The 16,370-nt window shown below is 41.6% G+C and overlaps 1 protein-coding gene across 7 annotated transcripts in view; it reads left to right on the top strand.

Moving 5' to 3' along the window:
- Positions 1 to 16,370, top strand: part of LOC139449415 (beta-1,4-mannosyltransferase egh-like) — a 135,623-nt gene that overhangs the window by 114,593 nt on the left and 4,660 nt on the right. The window contains exon 1 of one of the 7 annotated variants that reach the window (XM_071230796.1): positions 13,120 to 13,208. The exons of the other annotated variants lie outside the window; for them this stretch is intronic. The gene's annotated coding sequence lies outside the window, so the exon portion shown is untranslated. Of the gene's footprint in view, positions 1 to 13,119; positions 13,209 to 16,370 lie in introns of those variants that run through there. 7 annotated transcript variants of the gene reach the window in all.

Raw genomic sequence — 16,370 nt, 5'->3', positions numbered from 1 at the left:
CGTGGGCAGCACTGTTTTAATTAACCCAGCTCCTTCAAGAAATTGGAGGCGTTTCATCATGTGGATTCACTTTTTTGCCTTCATTGTCTTAGTATGAACGTGTATGCAAACACTGTACATGGAATCACATACCAATATCCACTGGTCATGGTGTTCAATCCCAGTAATGATCCCAATAATGATCCTTGCATGGGCTGTCAACACCAGCCCAGTCCTCGTGGATTCCTAGAAGTGTTGATGTGTTGGACTTGCATTCAGCTTTCCTGCCACAAATAGCTGACACAGCAAGATTTGACTGAAAGACTGGTACCCCCACTACACCACACTCTCTCAATGTTATCATCTATATCACCACTGTAGGGAAAGCTAGCAGCTCAATCTATTCATGAAAAATATACCCATCATATATAAAGAGGACTCAACGATACACCAAGATTCATTTACATATTATCTTAAAATTAAAAATTTATCAGAAACATTAATTATATTTTCGGCTTATTTAAATGCTTCATGTCTCATGACAACACCCTTTAGCAATTCCAACAGATATTCCACCCTATCTCAGTTGAGCGTTATGTTCTCTGTGTGTGACCAGTGTCTCTGATCACAGGTCACGATTCTTTCCATGGTGGCTTATGTTAAGGAATACAGAACCAGACATTTATGGTTGAAGCTTTGTGGTTTAAAGAATTCCCAGTCGTCGTCAATGAAGTTAACTTTTGGAATATTCATCAGACTAGCTCTCAAATGGTATTATTGTCTTTCAGTAGATTTGTGGCGATAGTTGTGCCATCTGGTGGCAAGGGGTTTCTCTGCTCGCAGTCATGGTGGTAAGCGGGAGTGGTATTGATCTCCTAATTTGATTTACAGATTCTCTTGTTTCTATTAGGCAGTAAAAATGTTTATCATCACTGGACTTGTCCATTAATCTGTCGGGTAAAAAGCCTTTTCAGTAAAAGGAGCAAAAGTGTCTGTTCTCTTACATAAAAAGGAATAGCCACAAGGGAAGATTATCCAACTGGCATTGGCTTGTAGGCTGAACTATTACCAAAAGTATGTACAGTATGTATGAATGGCAAGTTACATTCATATCTATTTTTGTGTGTGAATGTTTTTCTTTACTGTGGAGAGCATTATGCAATTTGCAATTGTTGGGAAATGTGAATTGGTTGATTAATATGGTTGCTGAATGTAGATAGCCACAGGAAGACTTCTTGTGTCATCATACCCCAACAACATGGAGACTCCGATCTCTGTAAACTCATTGTAAAGGGGACTTGAATAGGTCGCCCGATACCCCAATGCTGCTTGTAACAGGTGGCCAAAATGGAATGGGTCTGGTCAGTGTTGTTGTTGCGCGTTGGGTGCCGATACACAAAACAACCTTAGCGCTACGACTGTTGTATGTCTATGTTAAGGTATGGGAGCTACAACTGTTGTATGTCTATGTTAAGGTATGGGAGCTACGACTGTTGTATGTCTTTGTTAAGGTATGGGAGCTACGACCACCTTAGTGCTATGATCGCTTCATACAATGGCACACTGAACACTGTGCTAATTATCTCAGACACTTGTTTGCCTTGCCGAGGCTGCTGTGATGTACGGAGGATATTGCTGCCTGTAGCATTAAACATCAACTCACTTCTCTCTCTTTCCCCTTATGCAATGCCATGGGCCTCTCCGCCCATTTCTGGTGAACCCCGCCGTGATATTGCTGGAATATTGCTAAAAGTGCCACTAAACCATACTCACTCACTCACTCACTCACTCACTCGCTCGGCAGCCTTCCAGGGGCACAGTTTAACATGGCAGAACACCTTGATAACCTCGACAGTATTGGAATCTTCCTAATCAGGTTTTGGTGTAAGAGCCTGCAAGTTGATCACATTTGTGTCCCTTAGCTATGCAAGGATCCAATGATTGTGTGTCAACTCACAGATTCAACCCAGTGTTGATCCCAATGGTCTGTGAACACGTTACCGATGCCTGTTGGGTTTTTCGAAAGTGGTCAACCTGTCACTCATTCCACATTATTTTGTTTTATTTTTTGTTGTTTAATGCCACATTCAGCAATATTTCAGCCTTTTGAAGATGATAAAATGACATGCATCAACCAAGTCATTGACCCTACCAACCTGATCCCGTTAGTCGCCTCTAAGAACAAACATTTTCACCTTTTACGGCAAGCATGGGTTGCTGAGGAACTATTCTACCCCGGATCTTCACAGATCTCATTCCACATTAACTTGAAATGCCCTGACCAAACTGAGGCACAGCAGCAATAACCTCAACTCACTCACTCACTCACTCACTCACTCACTCACACTCACTCACTCACTCACTCACTCACTCACTCACTCACTCACCTTGTTTTACAATGTTAGCAGCAAGGATCTGCTGGCATTTAATCAAGATCAGGAGAAAGTCCAGTCACATTCAGCAGTAACTAGGCAGCATTCAATACTTTCCCAGATTCCAGTTGCTTTGTATTCTCAGAAGGCTGAAGGGTTTAAATGTCAAAAAGAGTCCTGAATGCTTTCTTGGGATTAGAGAGTGTCCCAATGTATTATGTGCTGCTGATATGTGCGGTAAACTTGGGCATCTCGGGTTTTATGACATGGCTTCAGGAACTTCCATTTCTCACCAAGCCATGCTTTACCAGGTAATGGGGCTTATCCCTCTTCAGGAGAATTCTGCCTCAAATATCAGCTGACTAGAAATGGAGAGATTCAGTTCTCCACCAAGCAGTTAAATTTGAAATGAAGAATTTGAATGGCCATTTTGTATAAATAATGAATGGCCATTGTTAGTTGATATGCTATTGTGTGTGACCCATGTTGTTTCCTCCCAATAATTTTCCATGGGTTGAGAAGGCATTTGTGTGTTTGGCAATGCTAGTTTGAGAACGAGGGGTGGTAGGTATTCTGCTGTTGTGTTTAATCTAGGCTTTGTCCAATAATGGTTGTGGCAAGGTCCCCTTGCTTTTAGTCCAAGTGTTAGGTTTTGCCAAGGCAGTGAAATCCACAGTTTATGATGTGGCCTCGTTGCCTTGCACAGTAGTGGTTGAGTGAATGTTGTTTGATGCGTAGTGTCATGGCAACCTGGAATTGTGGGTAATGTAGACCAGGGAAACCAATGACAGGGAGAATGAACATCATGTAACCATTTTCCCGTGGCAAGGGAGTTTTCTGACTATAAAAGTCCAGTTTTCACCCTTGCCAAACTAGGCCGGTATTATGGAGTTAAGTTTTGGCTGGACTAACGAGTCTATGCATAGTCCAATCAAAATCACGTAACAAAATCAACATACGGTTCATAAACCGCCGTGCAGATTTAGGTCGATTGCAAGATTAACAAAGCATGTGTACTGTCAGTACAGGTTACACACAACCAAATGTTTTCCCATAGACTTCTATAGTAACGTTAAGATTTTTTTTTAAATAACTAAGCATTCAACAGCTATTACCTGTATGTGTGTGCACAGTTTGGCCTTAGAGCAGCAATAAAAAAAATAAAAATGACTAGCTTAGTCAGCTCCTTTTCCGAGTACCAGAAGCTAAACACACCACCCCCAGTTTCGCACCAAATGTCACCCACTTGAAAATAGCTGTGGTCACATTCAGCATAAGTCATCATGTTGAAAAAGACAGTACTAAATATAGAAAAACATGGTCAGTTTTAATAACTGGATGGATGTACATTTGAAAGACATAAAAATCTTACAGAATATCCTCCAATCACAGCCTGCAGATATCTCTCGATTTACACTGAAGGCTCCCTACGAAAACCGCACTGTCCAAACTGGTTCTGATTTGGTGCAGTAGAACCCTTAGCAACACAAGATATTTTTTTAATCTTCTCACATTTTTGATGAAGGTGCTCATGTTATTTGATGCATTTCGGGAAGAAAGACCCGTTTTATTACAATATTGATATTGATTATCGATCAGATCCTCTTCACTGGGTGCCGCCATTTTGTTTGAAGCAAATGCAAGTGATATCAAAGGTAGAATCTGATTCATTAATAGGAGGGGCATAGAAGGGACATAACTCATAATAGCCACTGGTGGCACTACGATTGGACCAAATTCTGGCCTAGTTCGGCAAGGGTGGACACTTGACTTTTTTAAGTCAGTTAACTCCCTTGCCTCAGGAAGATGCAGTGTAACCGGCAATCAGCAAAGTCTCAAGTGCAATAGGTACTACTTCATCACTGGTACCGGCAGAGAGGTAGACTAATGGTTAAAGCCATGTAAGCCATGATCAGTCTGATGTTTGATGTTTGATGTGTGAAGCCCATTTCTATTGTCCCCCGCCCTGATATTGCTAGAATGTTGCTAAGCGTGGCGTAAAACAATCCTCACTCACTCATCACTGGTACCAAGGTCCTGAGGTCTGTGTATTCAGAAAGGATAGGAAAAACTCCATTTAGCAGCCACTGAATCCATTCCAAACATTCATGCAATGTGGGACAAGAAGTCGATGCATAATTGACATGCTGGGTGTTACTCCCATCATTGTTGTCATGTGAGCGGACATTTCTTTCAATGTATGGTCTGATGCTATCTAGGCTTTCTAGGTTTCCAATTTGGGATGGCAATGAAAATAACATTTGATAATCTCAGTATGCAATACAGGTAAAAAAATAGCATGGTTAGACACAGCTAAAGGTCTGATAATTCCACTCTTATGACAGTGTGGGAGGTCGTAGTCTTACAGCCAGACTCTAAATCTAAGCTATGATGCATAAAACCACCAGGTGAAAGCGCTATGGAGAAGTTGGATGTTTGTTTATTGTTTAACGACACACTCAGCAATATTCCTGCTATATGACGGCGGTCCATACATAATTGAGTCTGGACCAGACAACCCAGTGATTGACATGATAAGCATCCCACGTAATTGGGATATGATGACATGATGACATGTACCACCCGATCCCGTCAGTCGCCTCTTACTAGTTGGATTAGCTTATCTTGTCTAGGGATAGTCATCGGTGTCCCAGGATATACAGTTACTGGGCAAGCGAAAAGTAACTATGTACTTAGTGAATGTCAATGGAGACGTTCATGTTGTGAACAACCTCCATCAGCGGCCTCCAAATATAGAAATCCCACACTCAACATTATAATCCTTGTTATAGACATTATAATCAGAATCCTGTTTAGGCTTCATTATGTGGATATTTCTTCAATAGTTATAAAATACCTTAATTTGCTTCTTAGTATTGCTAAGGAAAAAAGGTTGAAATATTTATGTCCACTGGACATGTTTATGTTCATAGACACTATTATTTAAAATGCATATTTCAAATGAGATGAATAGGAGTGAAGTCCACAGTTGTCATGAATAATTACTGACTGGTTGACCCAGGATTTCAGCCCTAAATTCATCCATAAATTTATTCTAGAGGTTTCTTGCATTATCCCCACTATCTCTCTCAACCCATTAAAGGGGGCGGTCAGGTAGCCTAGTGGTTAAAGCGTTAGCTCGTCATGGGTACAGTGTGTGAAGCCCATTTCTGGTGTTCCCCACCATGCGGCTTAAATCCATACTCACTCACTCACACAACCCATTACTGTTTATAATCTCCTCAAACAACAATGTCCAATTAATATATGCAAAAAACATGCTTCTGTTTAAATTCCAATATTGTTATATGTTTCGGAAACAAATTTCCTGTGTACATTTGCATCTTATCCGATACAAGCTCCAATACAGGTCTAATGTGGTAACCATAGTTACACGATACAAATGCTCTGATTGGCTGGCAATTCAAGAAGTGGTAATTCCATCTTTTCCAAGATTGAGGTTCCAGGAGGCAAAGTGCCATTGATTGTAAGCCTGATTGTTTTCATTGACAACAGAAAGCTCTTACAGTTTCTAATTTTCTGTTTTCTGGTTTTAATGAGCTTTTTTCAATCAAGTGAATCACGCTTGTATCTTTCATATTTTTTTCCAACAGATTTGTGATTTTGCTTGTCGGTTTTAGTTTGCATTGATTCATGACCCAGTTTTTCCTGCATTATTTAATTGAATGACCATTACTCTAGGCAAACTGTGAAAGGAGTGGCTAATTTATTGCTTAAGATTGTTTGGTGTCAAATTTCAAAGCTTGAAACATTATAGTTATTCCTTTTTCACCTGATGCATTACACTGGCATCAGAGCAAGAAATTATCAAATAGTTTTGCAACACATCAACAAAATGGTCACTGAATCATTACAAATTGAGCGACAGACACTGTGTTTTGTCTGCGAGGGTTGCATGCTCCTGTGTGCTCAGGTTGTTCGTGTTGGATGCAATGTCAGTGAGTTTGAAGAAGCAGACTACATACTGTGCAGTTGACTTGACATTGTCAGTACTTCACTGGTATGTACATACTGTGTTCCTTGATGACTCGTGAATACATACAGCAGCTGTAGTCGCACAGATTAACCAATGAATCAAGCCTCAGCCTGTGGAAGGGAAACAGTCTTGTGCACAGACCAATGAGCGCTCAGACTACAGCAGCAAAATGTCTCATGCCTTGGGGCATGTGCTCTTTGATACTCATGATGTCAGTCACCAGTTTGTCTGGTCCAGACTTGATTATTTAATGGCCACAGTCATATAGCTGGAATATTGCTGTGTGCAACGTGAAACAAAACAAATAGTCATCAAATTAAGAAATAAAGTTTGCTCTACCCCCTTGTGTAGTGTAATAAAGTATAGTTTTACCCTGAACTATTATAGTTATGGCCTGTGATTTAAATTGAAAATCCTCAATCAGGGCTTACTGACGGGCTGTTACACCGAACTGCCTGCACCTTATGTTAAAGACTTCAGGACTTTATATTGAGGATGGGAATTTTTAACACTGCACTTAGCAATGTTCCAGCTATATGATGGTAGTCAGTAAATAATCAAGTCTGGACCAGACAATCCAGTGATTGACATCATGAACATCAGTCCATGCAATTGGGATACAATGACATGCATCAACCAAGTCAACCAAACCAACACACTCTAACAGATAATCAGTAAAATCTCCTGCATCTAATGTTAGTCTGATGCACAAGTCAATAATATGAGAAATATGTAATTGAGTGCTGCAAATCATATCCCCAGTTTTTCACCTACAACTATCAACAAGTTGCATTATGATGTTTGCCTCAAATATCATGGCTTTTTCCTTGCGCGGAAAGGTTTGTTAGGATTAGATTGGTGACTCCCTGTCTGCCCACTGCTTTAACACAGTTGCTGGTATTACCGTTCCGATCACAATCAATAATTTACAGCCTTCAATTGGTTGGTAATTAAAACAGAAGCAGATGTAGCACGGAGGAGGGTTGTATTTGCTGGAGAGTTTAGTACCAGCTCATCCAGTGGCCAGTGTTCAGCAAACTCTTCAAGGGTTCAGCAGACTCACCTAGTGTTAAGCAGACTCACCCAGTGTTCAACAGACTCACCCAGTGTTCAGCAGACTCACCCAGTGTTATCAAACTCACCCAGTGTTCAACAGACACACCCAGTGTTCAGCAGACTCACCCAGTGTCCAACAGACTCACCCAGTGTTCAGCAAGCTCACTCAGTGTCCAACAGACTCACCCAGTGTTCAGCAAGCTCACCCAGTGTTCAGCAGACTCACCCAGTGTTCAGCAAGCTCACCTAGTGTTCAGCAGCCTGATGCTGTTTCTCAGAAAGGCAAACATTTGGCCCCGACTGTGATTGAGCCCTGTCACAATTTCAGTTCTGGTTTAGCACTGGAAGGTGTTTAGTGTCTCTGTGGTACCGGAACTGTTTGACATCAGAGTGCTGGTTTCAATATGGTGTGTGGTAGTGCTCACTGCGTCATGCAAGTTTGATGCCTCAAGTTACTAGTGCAATTCTGGATCTTACCTCAAATCTGATTACATTACATAAACTGCTTGTCTGGATTGACGTGTGGACTGGACTGCATCTATGGTGCCTACTTCTGCAGCTTGTTTGATGCAGTTCAGATTCTTTGAAACAGAATGAAGTAACATTAGACTCAAGATTGTTCGGGTAGGCAAATACGTGATGCATCTATCTACTGAAGGTTATAGAAAGTCATTGTGGACACACTATCGATGTTGAATGGTCATGAGCAAGCACCAGGTTTGAATCCCATGTGAGTCCATGATTATCATCCAAAGTTTCAGTTAGTTAAACCTGACATGTAATATTGGCCAGGTACAAATGTAATCTGGTGACAGATCATGCTTCTGTATGGACAGCCACCGGACATATCACAATTATTTGGAATGAGTCCGATACATGAGTTCATATTTTGTCTCATGATTATTTTGCTATGCTTTTCTAAACGTTTAGGATATACTGATAATATACAGGGAGTATATGTGGTCCTACGGCACATTGTGTTGACCCTTCGTTCCAAGTTTCACTGGGGCGGTCGGGTAGCCTAGTGGTTAAAGCGTTCGCTCGTCACGCCGAAGACCCGGGTTCGATTCCCGACATGGGTACAATGTGTGAAGCCCATTTGTGGTGTCCCCCGCTGTGATATTGCTGGAATATTGCTAAAAGCAGCGTAACACCATACTCACTCACTCCAAGTTTCACTGTGCAGAGTTGTGTCCCTTTCCTAAGGTCTATCAAGCTCCTTCCGAGCGTGTGACACCTTCAGTACACTCTCTGTATTTTGCTGACATCAGTTTGGGAGCAGCCATTACAAGAATCTTGAAATTTGCTCTCTAACTCCAAATGTAGTAACTTTCATACTCTTGTTTTTCTTTGGGAATGCCATCATAGTGAATTTTGAAAAGGTTTATGACTGACCATATTTCCAAGATAAATTTACCTTTTTTTTTGTTTCATCAGATTGGTTCAAGATTCCAGACAAACGGAAATTAACCCAGGTGCCCCCTTACATTCTTACTATACCAATTACATGATAGTTGAAATGAAATAAAATTTAAACTGACAAACAAAAAAATATTTTAGCTGGGGTAAGAGTGTTCGGCATCACATCAGCCATCTACTTGTTTGTAAACTTAATGGTCATTCGGGTGTAAGTTCAACTCCAAGCATGGTTGTAGCCACCTATCACAGTGGGGAGCTTTCACTGGTTGCAGTGATGGTACAGAGAGCTCCACAAAGGGACTATCACTGTGAGGAGGTTGCAGGTCTATGACTCATTGTCCAGAGTTGTGTCCCTTGGCTTCAGCACATCTCACTGTGTGCAGGGCTGACCCATGGTTCAGAGTTGTGCCTGCCAGGGCTGCTTGTTGTCCTGAAGTCCAGGATTGATGATGGACATGATATTGGGTGCGAGCACCATCATGCATACCTGTATGGCACCACCGCCATCAACAGACAGCCTGCATCACACAACCGACTGAACCATCATATGACACTAATACTTGAAGAGTGGTGTTATCACCCGCATCACTCATCTTGTTCCAGACTGGACTGTCTTTAATGACTCCATGCCTGAAAGGGAATAATTGACCTGAATGTTTGTCCTATCATCTTTCATGTGGTGCTTCAAGTGTAAAAGGAATGTGATATTTGTCTCCCAAATTTCATACACTATTGGAAAGAAACATATCATTGCAACTCATTTCCAAACTGATATTGAAACAATTTCAGCTCTCTGGACCTAATTCATACACAAACAACTTACACTTTTCTTGCCCAATTCTGTAAATATTTTGAAGTGGAGCTGGTTCTTTCATCAGGCCTAACTCGCTGTCCACCAGCTTATCTTGCAAGTAGATCTGATTTAGGCCGGTTCCTTTACTGTAATCACAAAGGATGGTGGAGTCTTTGATGTCAGTGTGGCTGCCCTCAGTTGGCCATCATTAGGTGACACGGGAAGCTGCCTTGTGGCAGACGAGGACATGGGCTTGTAATTGCCCCTTGAGCAGTTAGGATATTTTCCCCAGTTCAGATTGGATTTTATAGGTGACATTAGTTTGGAAGCTGGCCTGTATCATTTTAAATTTTAAATTTGCCCAATGTTGAAGTATGTTCAGCAATATAGTGAGTGAGTGAGTATGGTTTTACGCCGTTTTTAGCAATATTCAAGAAATAGCATGGCGGCGGACACCAGAAATGGGCTTCACACATTGTACCCATGTCGGGAATCGAACCCAGGTCTTCGGCGTGACGAGCGAACGCTTTAACCATTAGGCTACCCGACCGCCCCCTTTCAGCAATATAACATCCTCACCAAATGCTTTGCATCCCCTTTCCAAAATAGGATATGAACTGAATTTCTTCTTTTCTTGTCAATGTTTTTACTTCATGTCCCTTAAATATACACTTTGTATGGTGCATTTGCAATATACAGTGCTACCTGATTAAACTGGACAGTGTAATTCTCAGGGACATTATCCAGATTAACAAGTTTCCTGTTTAAGGGATCTTAGGTATTGAGTCATAGCAATTTTGAATACTGTTTATATGTATGTATGTATGTATGTATGTATGTATGTATGTATGTATGTATGTATGTATGTATGTATGTATGTATGTATGTATGTATGTATGTATGTATGTATGTATGTATGTATGTATGTATGTATATATGTATGTATATATAGAGAAGGCCGGATGTGTACCGGTAGATTAACAATTTCACTCTTTTTGGAAAATGCAGGTATGCTGAGAAATATAGTTCTACGACCAAACCTAATCTAAATAATAGGTGGTTGTATCACCATTTGATAGTAATTAATAGATATGGCCTGTGTGGCTTTTCCATCGTGAAGCCCTGATGTGATATACATTTGTGGCATATAAAGATGGTGCTATCAGGTATAGACATCCTTGCTATCTTGTCTTGAGACTCACCATGGCTGGAGGGTTGATATTTATGTATCATTATCTGAACTAGACATCAGTCTTAAAATATATACATCTATCAAGAATATAACTTCAGCATAGGAGAGAAGATAATTTTGGATGAAAAATATTTTCACTGCTAAAGGTCGTAGCCAGGCATATAATGTGGGAGGAGTTCTTCTCAGTCATTCGCAGTCTAGCTTACGTACACAATCTACTAATGTATCATCATCTGTTTGAGGTTTGGATCAGTCAAACAATGCACAGATTGAAAAATGACATAATGACTGGTAGCAACATTTCTCTATATCCAGTTTGTGTATAGGCATATGTGTTGTATCACATACCTAAAGCGGGTCTATCATCATCACCTCTATATCCAGCCTGTGTGTGTACATGGGGATATATGTTGTATCACATACCTAAAGCGGGCCTATCATCATCACCTCTATATCCAGCCTGTTTGTGTACATGGGGATATATGTTGTATCACATACCGGCCCTATCATCATCACCTCTATATCCAACCTGAGTGTGTACATGGGGATAAATGTTGTATCACATACTTGCCCTGTCATCACCTCTATATCCAGCCTGTGTGTGTACTTGGGGATATATATGTTGTATCATATACCGGCCCTATTATCACCTCTATATCCAGGACCGCCTCTGTGGTCTAGTGGTAGAGCGTCCGCCTGGAGAGCGTTCGATCCCGGCCGCGTCAAACCAAAAGACGTTTAAAGATGGTACTTGTTGGTACCCTGTCTGGCGCTCGGCATTAAGGGGCTAAAACAAGGACTGGTCGGCTCGAAGTCAGTATACTATGTCTGAGTGGGGTATTCATGTTAAACTGCAGCATGCTATCTCAGTGGGCTAGCACTATAAATCGGCATCAGTCCGGACTAGTACAAGCAGCCACACACACACTCACACATGCATGCACGTCGCTATATAAGTGCAATAATCTTGGACGCGACGTTAAACCCAATTTCACCTCACCTCTAAATCCAGCCTGTGTGTGTACCTTGGGATATATGTTGTATCACATACCTGCCCTGTCATCATCACCTCTATATCCAGCCTGTGTGTGTACATGGGGATATATGTTGTATGACATACTGGCCCTTTCATCACCTCTATATCCAGCCTGAGTGTGTACATGGGGATATATGTTGTATGACATACTGGCCCTTTCATCACCTCTATATCCAGCCTGAGTGTGTACATGGGGATATATGTTGTATGACATACTGGCCCTTAAATCACCTCTATATCCAGCCTGAGTGTGTACATGGGGATATATGTTGTATCACATACTGGCCCTTTCATCACCTCTATATCCTGCCTGTGTGTGTACATGGGGATATATTTTGTATCATATACCTGCCCTATTATCATGACCTCTTTGTTCAATTCATGCAAAGTAAGGGGAATGTTTATGGTAATGTCTCAATAATTTATGATATGATGATGGCTGGAAAAGGAGGGAAAGAAATTGTCTGGAAAATTGTTCTGCATTCATGGCAAGTCGGCATATTGTCAGTCACTTGACACATTCATACAGCATTGTATGATGTAATAAAACTTGGTTCCATGTTGGATATGCAGCATTTGGATGGGAGAAATATTTGATGGTGTTTTGAGGTATGTCCTACACATGGGCTACATTTACCTCAGTTGTGTGCGTGTCAAATGTGACACAACAAGTTATTTCCCATTCAGCGTAATACAGGATTTATGCATTCGTACTCGACAGGATTGAAATCGAGGTCAGTTGATGTTTACACCTGTGCAGTACATATATTTATTCATGTTTCATACTTTGTAACATTGTCATGTTCATGTCCATGGAAACAATACTTATTATTGTTTTGTGTTTAATGATATTTTTTGTCAAAAGTGAGGATCTGGCCTTATTTATCAACAAATTCCTGTTCTTCCTTTTTAGTGAAGTCAAAATATATCTTGATTGATGTATGTGTGCTATATTTATTGTTACAGAATATACGGATTGAGTAAAGAAATAATTCAGCCTTCAATTGGCATTATATTTGTTTAAGTTCAGAATCTCTCTCTCTCTCTCTCTCTCTCCCTTCCTCCCTCTCTCTCCCTCCCTTCCTTCCTCCCTCTCTCTCCCTCCCTCTCCCTCTCTCTCCACTCCTTGCAGTATTATCATGTATGACTGATCACAGGAAGAACAAGCGCATGTGATGAGGTAGGTAGAGGTCAAAGGTTGAGCAGGGAAAGGGGATTGGGGTCAAAGGTCAGTGGGTTGAGTGAGTAACAAACAAAATTCAACTTCCGTGATCAGTGGGATGGGGGTGTCTCCGGCAGTGAATGTATAGTTGTAGTTTCCAGCTTGTTGGTAGGTTTTCGAGGACGTATGATCACACAAAGAGGTGAGATGTGTTTTTGTCAAGTTCAGATAACATTGATAACTGATAATCAAAGATAATGGATGAGCCAAGTACCTGTAAGGCTTGTAAGGCTCCCATTGTTCCCAGCACCCTATTGCTTGTCATACAGTGGGGCCCCAGGTTAGAATAGGTTCCCAGCACCCTATTGCCTGTCATACAGTGGGGCCCCAGGTGAGAATAGGTCCCCAGCACCCTATTGCCTGTCATACAGTGGGTCCCCAGGTTAGAATAGGTCCCCAGCACCCTATTGCCTGTCATACAGTGGGGCCCCAGGTTAGAATAGGTCCCCAGCACCCTATTACCTGTCATACAGTGGGGCCCCAGGTTAGAATAGGTCCCCAGCACCCTATTGCTTGTCATACAGTGGGGCCCCAGGTTAGAATAGGTCCCCAGCACCCTATTGCCCGTCATACAGTGGGGCCCCAGGTTAGAATAGGTCCCCAGCCCCCTATTTCCTGTCATACAGTGGGGCCCCAGGTTAGAATAGGTCCCCAGCACCCTATTTCCTGTCATACAGTGGGGCCCCAGGTTAGAATAGGTCCCCAGCTACCCATTTCCTGTCATACAGTGGGGCCCCAGGTGAGAATAGGTCCACACCACCCTATTTCCTGTCATACAGTGGGGCTCCAGGTTAGAATAGGTCCCCAGCACCCTATTGCTTGTCATACAGTGGGGCCCCAGGTTAGAATAGGTTCCCAGCACCCTATTTCCTGTCATACAGTGGGGCCCCAGGTTAGAATAGGTCCCCAGCACCCTACTGCCTGTCATACAGTGGGTCCCCAGGTTAGAATAGGTCCCCAGCACCCTATTGCTTGTCATACAGTGGGTCCCCAGGTTAGAATAGGTTCCCAGCACCCTATTTCCTGTCATACAGTGGGGCCCCAGGTTAGAATAGGTCCCCAGCACCCTACTGCCTGTCATACAGTGGGTCCCCAGGTTAGAATAGGTCCCCAGCACCCTATTGCCTGTCATACAGTGGGTCCCCAGGTTAGAATAGGTCCCCAGCACCCTATTGCCTGTCATACAGTGGGGCCCCAGGTTAGAATAGGTCCACAGCGCCCTATTGCTTGTCATACAGTGGGGCCCCAGGTTAGAATAGGTCCCCAGCACCCTATTGCCTGTCATACAGTGGGGCCCCAGGTTAGAATAGGTCCACAGCACCCTATTGCATGTCACAAGAGATGACTAAATTGTATCTGCCCAGGCTCCGTGACTTGGTTGAGTGCATGTCAGCATACCCCAGTGATATGGGACGTACATTTCTTATCATCGACTCCTGGTTTGTCTGTCCTGGACTCAATTATTGGCTTGCATCCATGATACAGAGGAAATAATGCTGACTGTCATGTTTATAACAAATAATGATAAACTGCAACAATTTGAAACATTTTGCTGTCCGTGTGGCCGCTTATTCACAAATTATTGTCAACATCTGAGCATCAATTGAAGTGTTATCAAATGGGTTCCTTGTACAACTTGTGTTAGTGGAACAATTGGGATGATATCAGCTAATCCTTGCAGGTCAGCAGTGTTTGATGTAAGATGAGGTCGGGGTCAGACGGGTTTAGCTTTCCCTAATCATCCAGGTGTATTTGTAGATCGGAACACCATGGAAGCAATTAGTGATAGTGAATAAGTCATGAACATCATTGATAGACATCCGAAATGTTGGATAACTGTTTGTGATAAACATTTGAAATGTTGGATAACTATTTGTTTTGATGATGTAGCTTAAAAGCAACATGTTTGTAGTCTTTAACTTTAGCAACTTTAGTCTATGACTAGTTATTTTGTCTGTCATTTCAGCTTACAGTCTACTTAAAGGATTCCAAATTCTGAATGAGTTGAGTGTCAAGTTTTGACAGGGACTGTTGAGATGAAAACTACAGTTGGTTGAGACTTTAATTAAAAACTTGCTGATGACAATTTTAGCGTGTTTACTAGATAAGCTAATACATTTCCACGGCAACCAGAAATGAAGCTGACACTTTTAAGTCGAGATGGCTTTTGTCAGTGTTGGATGGCCCCTTTAAGATGATATGGAAAGTTGCCCAATTCCATGCGGAAATCTCATGCATTCTAATCCAGGCTGATGTTTTTTCATGAGTTATTTTCCCAGCTACCTGCAGTGCTGATACCAGTCTTACTCAATCAATGGCCTCACATGACCCAGACATGCAAAATATGAAACTTTGATCATCACATAGCAATTTTCCCACCATCAACACATGAGTAATACGAGTGTTAACATCTACCAGTCGGCCATGGCTTATGGCCATATGGGGAGCCGGGCTATATCCACTATAATAATATCATCAGTTCAGTCAGATAACTAGATTATGGAGTTTCCTGGAAATAGCAAAATGTTTTCCATTGAATCTTTTACCTTAGGATATAAATTATTCAAAGAACAAGCATCAAAGATGATACCTCTCTTGCCTCTTTGGTGCACTTTGTTTTGTTGGACTGTTGTCAAAACAACTCGGAACCTGCCTCTTGGAAAAATTAATTGAGTTTCTAGATGAGTGATTTCTAATGGGATTCGTAATGTTTTAATAAAACACGAATATTGCCATGGCAGTATTCTCCAACTTTTGTGACTGACTTAATGACTGTTTACTTCCTATGCTGTAGTACTTCATCATCTGGACCTCTTTCTTTACATTTCACATCATCGTCATCTGAAGAGCAAATGTTATTACTCTCAAGAATAAAAGTGTGGAAATAGATAAAGACGATCCTGGAAGCTGACAGTTCCGAAGGTTTTTACTTGAATAAAACAAGAATGTTAAACATTGTTCCACTTGAGATCAAGTTCCACTTTTTTAAGATTCACGTAAGTGGGGAGTCCAGGACAGAACAGCTCCCCAGGACCCAGTGCTTGTTGTAGACATGTGGGTAGTGTTGTCGTTAGGGCTGCAACGGTTCACCAATACTTCGATTCGGTTCGATGCTCGATTATTTCCATTCAATTCAATTATTTTCGATTTGATTCATTAGTCTAATAATATACAATGATTCATGTATAATATGCATAAATAAGTAACAAAACGTGTATTTACTTTAACTTTTTTATTGAACAGTGCAACACTGTGCACCAACAGGACAAACTTATCACCTCAGACTGTGAGGTCAATCAGGTCA

The sequence above is a fragment of the Haliotis cracherodii genome, unplaced genomic scaffold, assembly GCF_022045235.1.
Source record: "Haliotis cracherodii isolate W230 unplaced genomic scaffold, xgHalCrac1.p SCAF_8, whole genome shotgun sequence".
In the NCBI taxonomy this organism is placed as follows: Eukaryota; Metazoa; Mollusca; class Gastropoda; order Lepetellida; family Haliotidae; genus Haliotis; species Haliotis cracherodii.
Note: the sequence above shows the minus strand (reverse complement) of the source record. Positions and strands in the feature narration are given on the sequence as shown.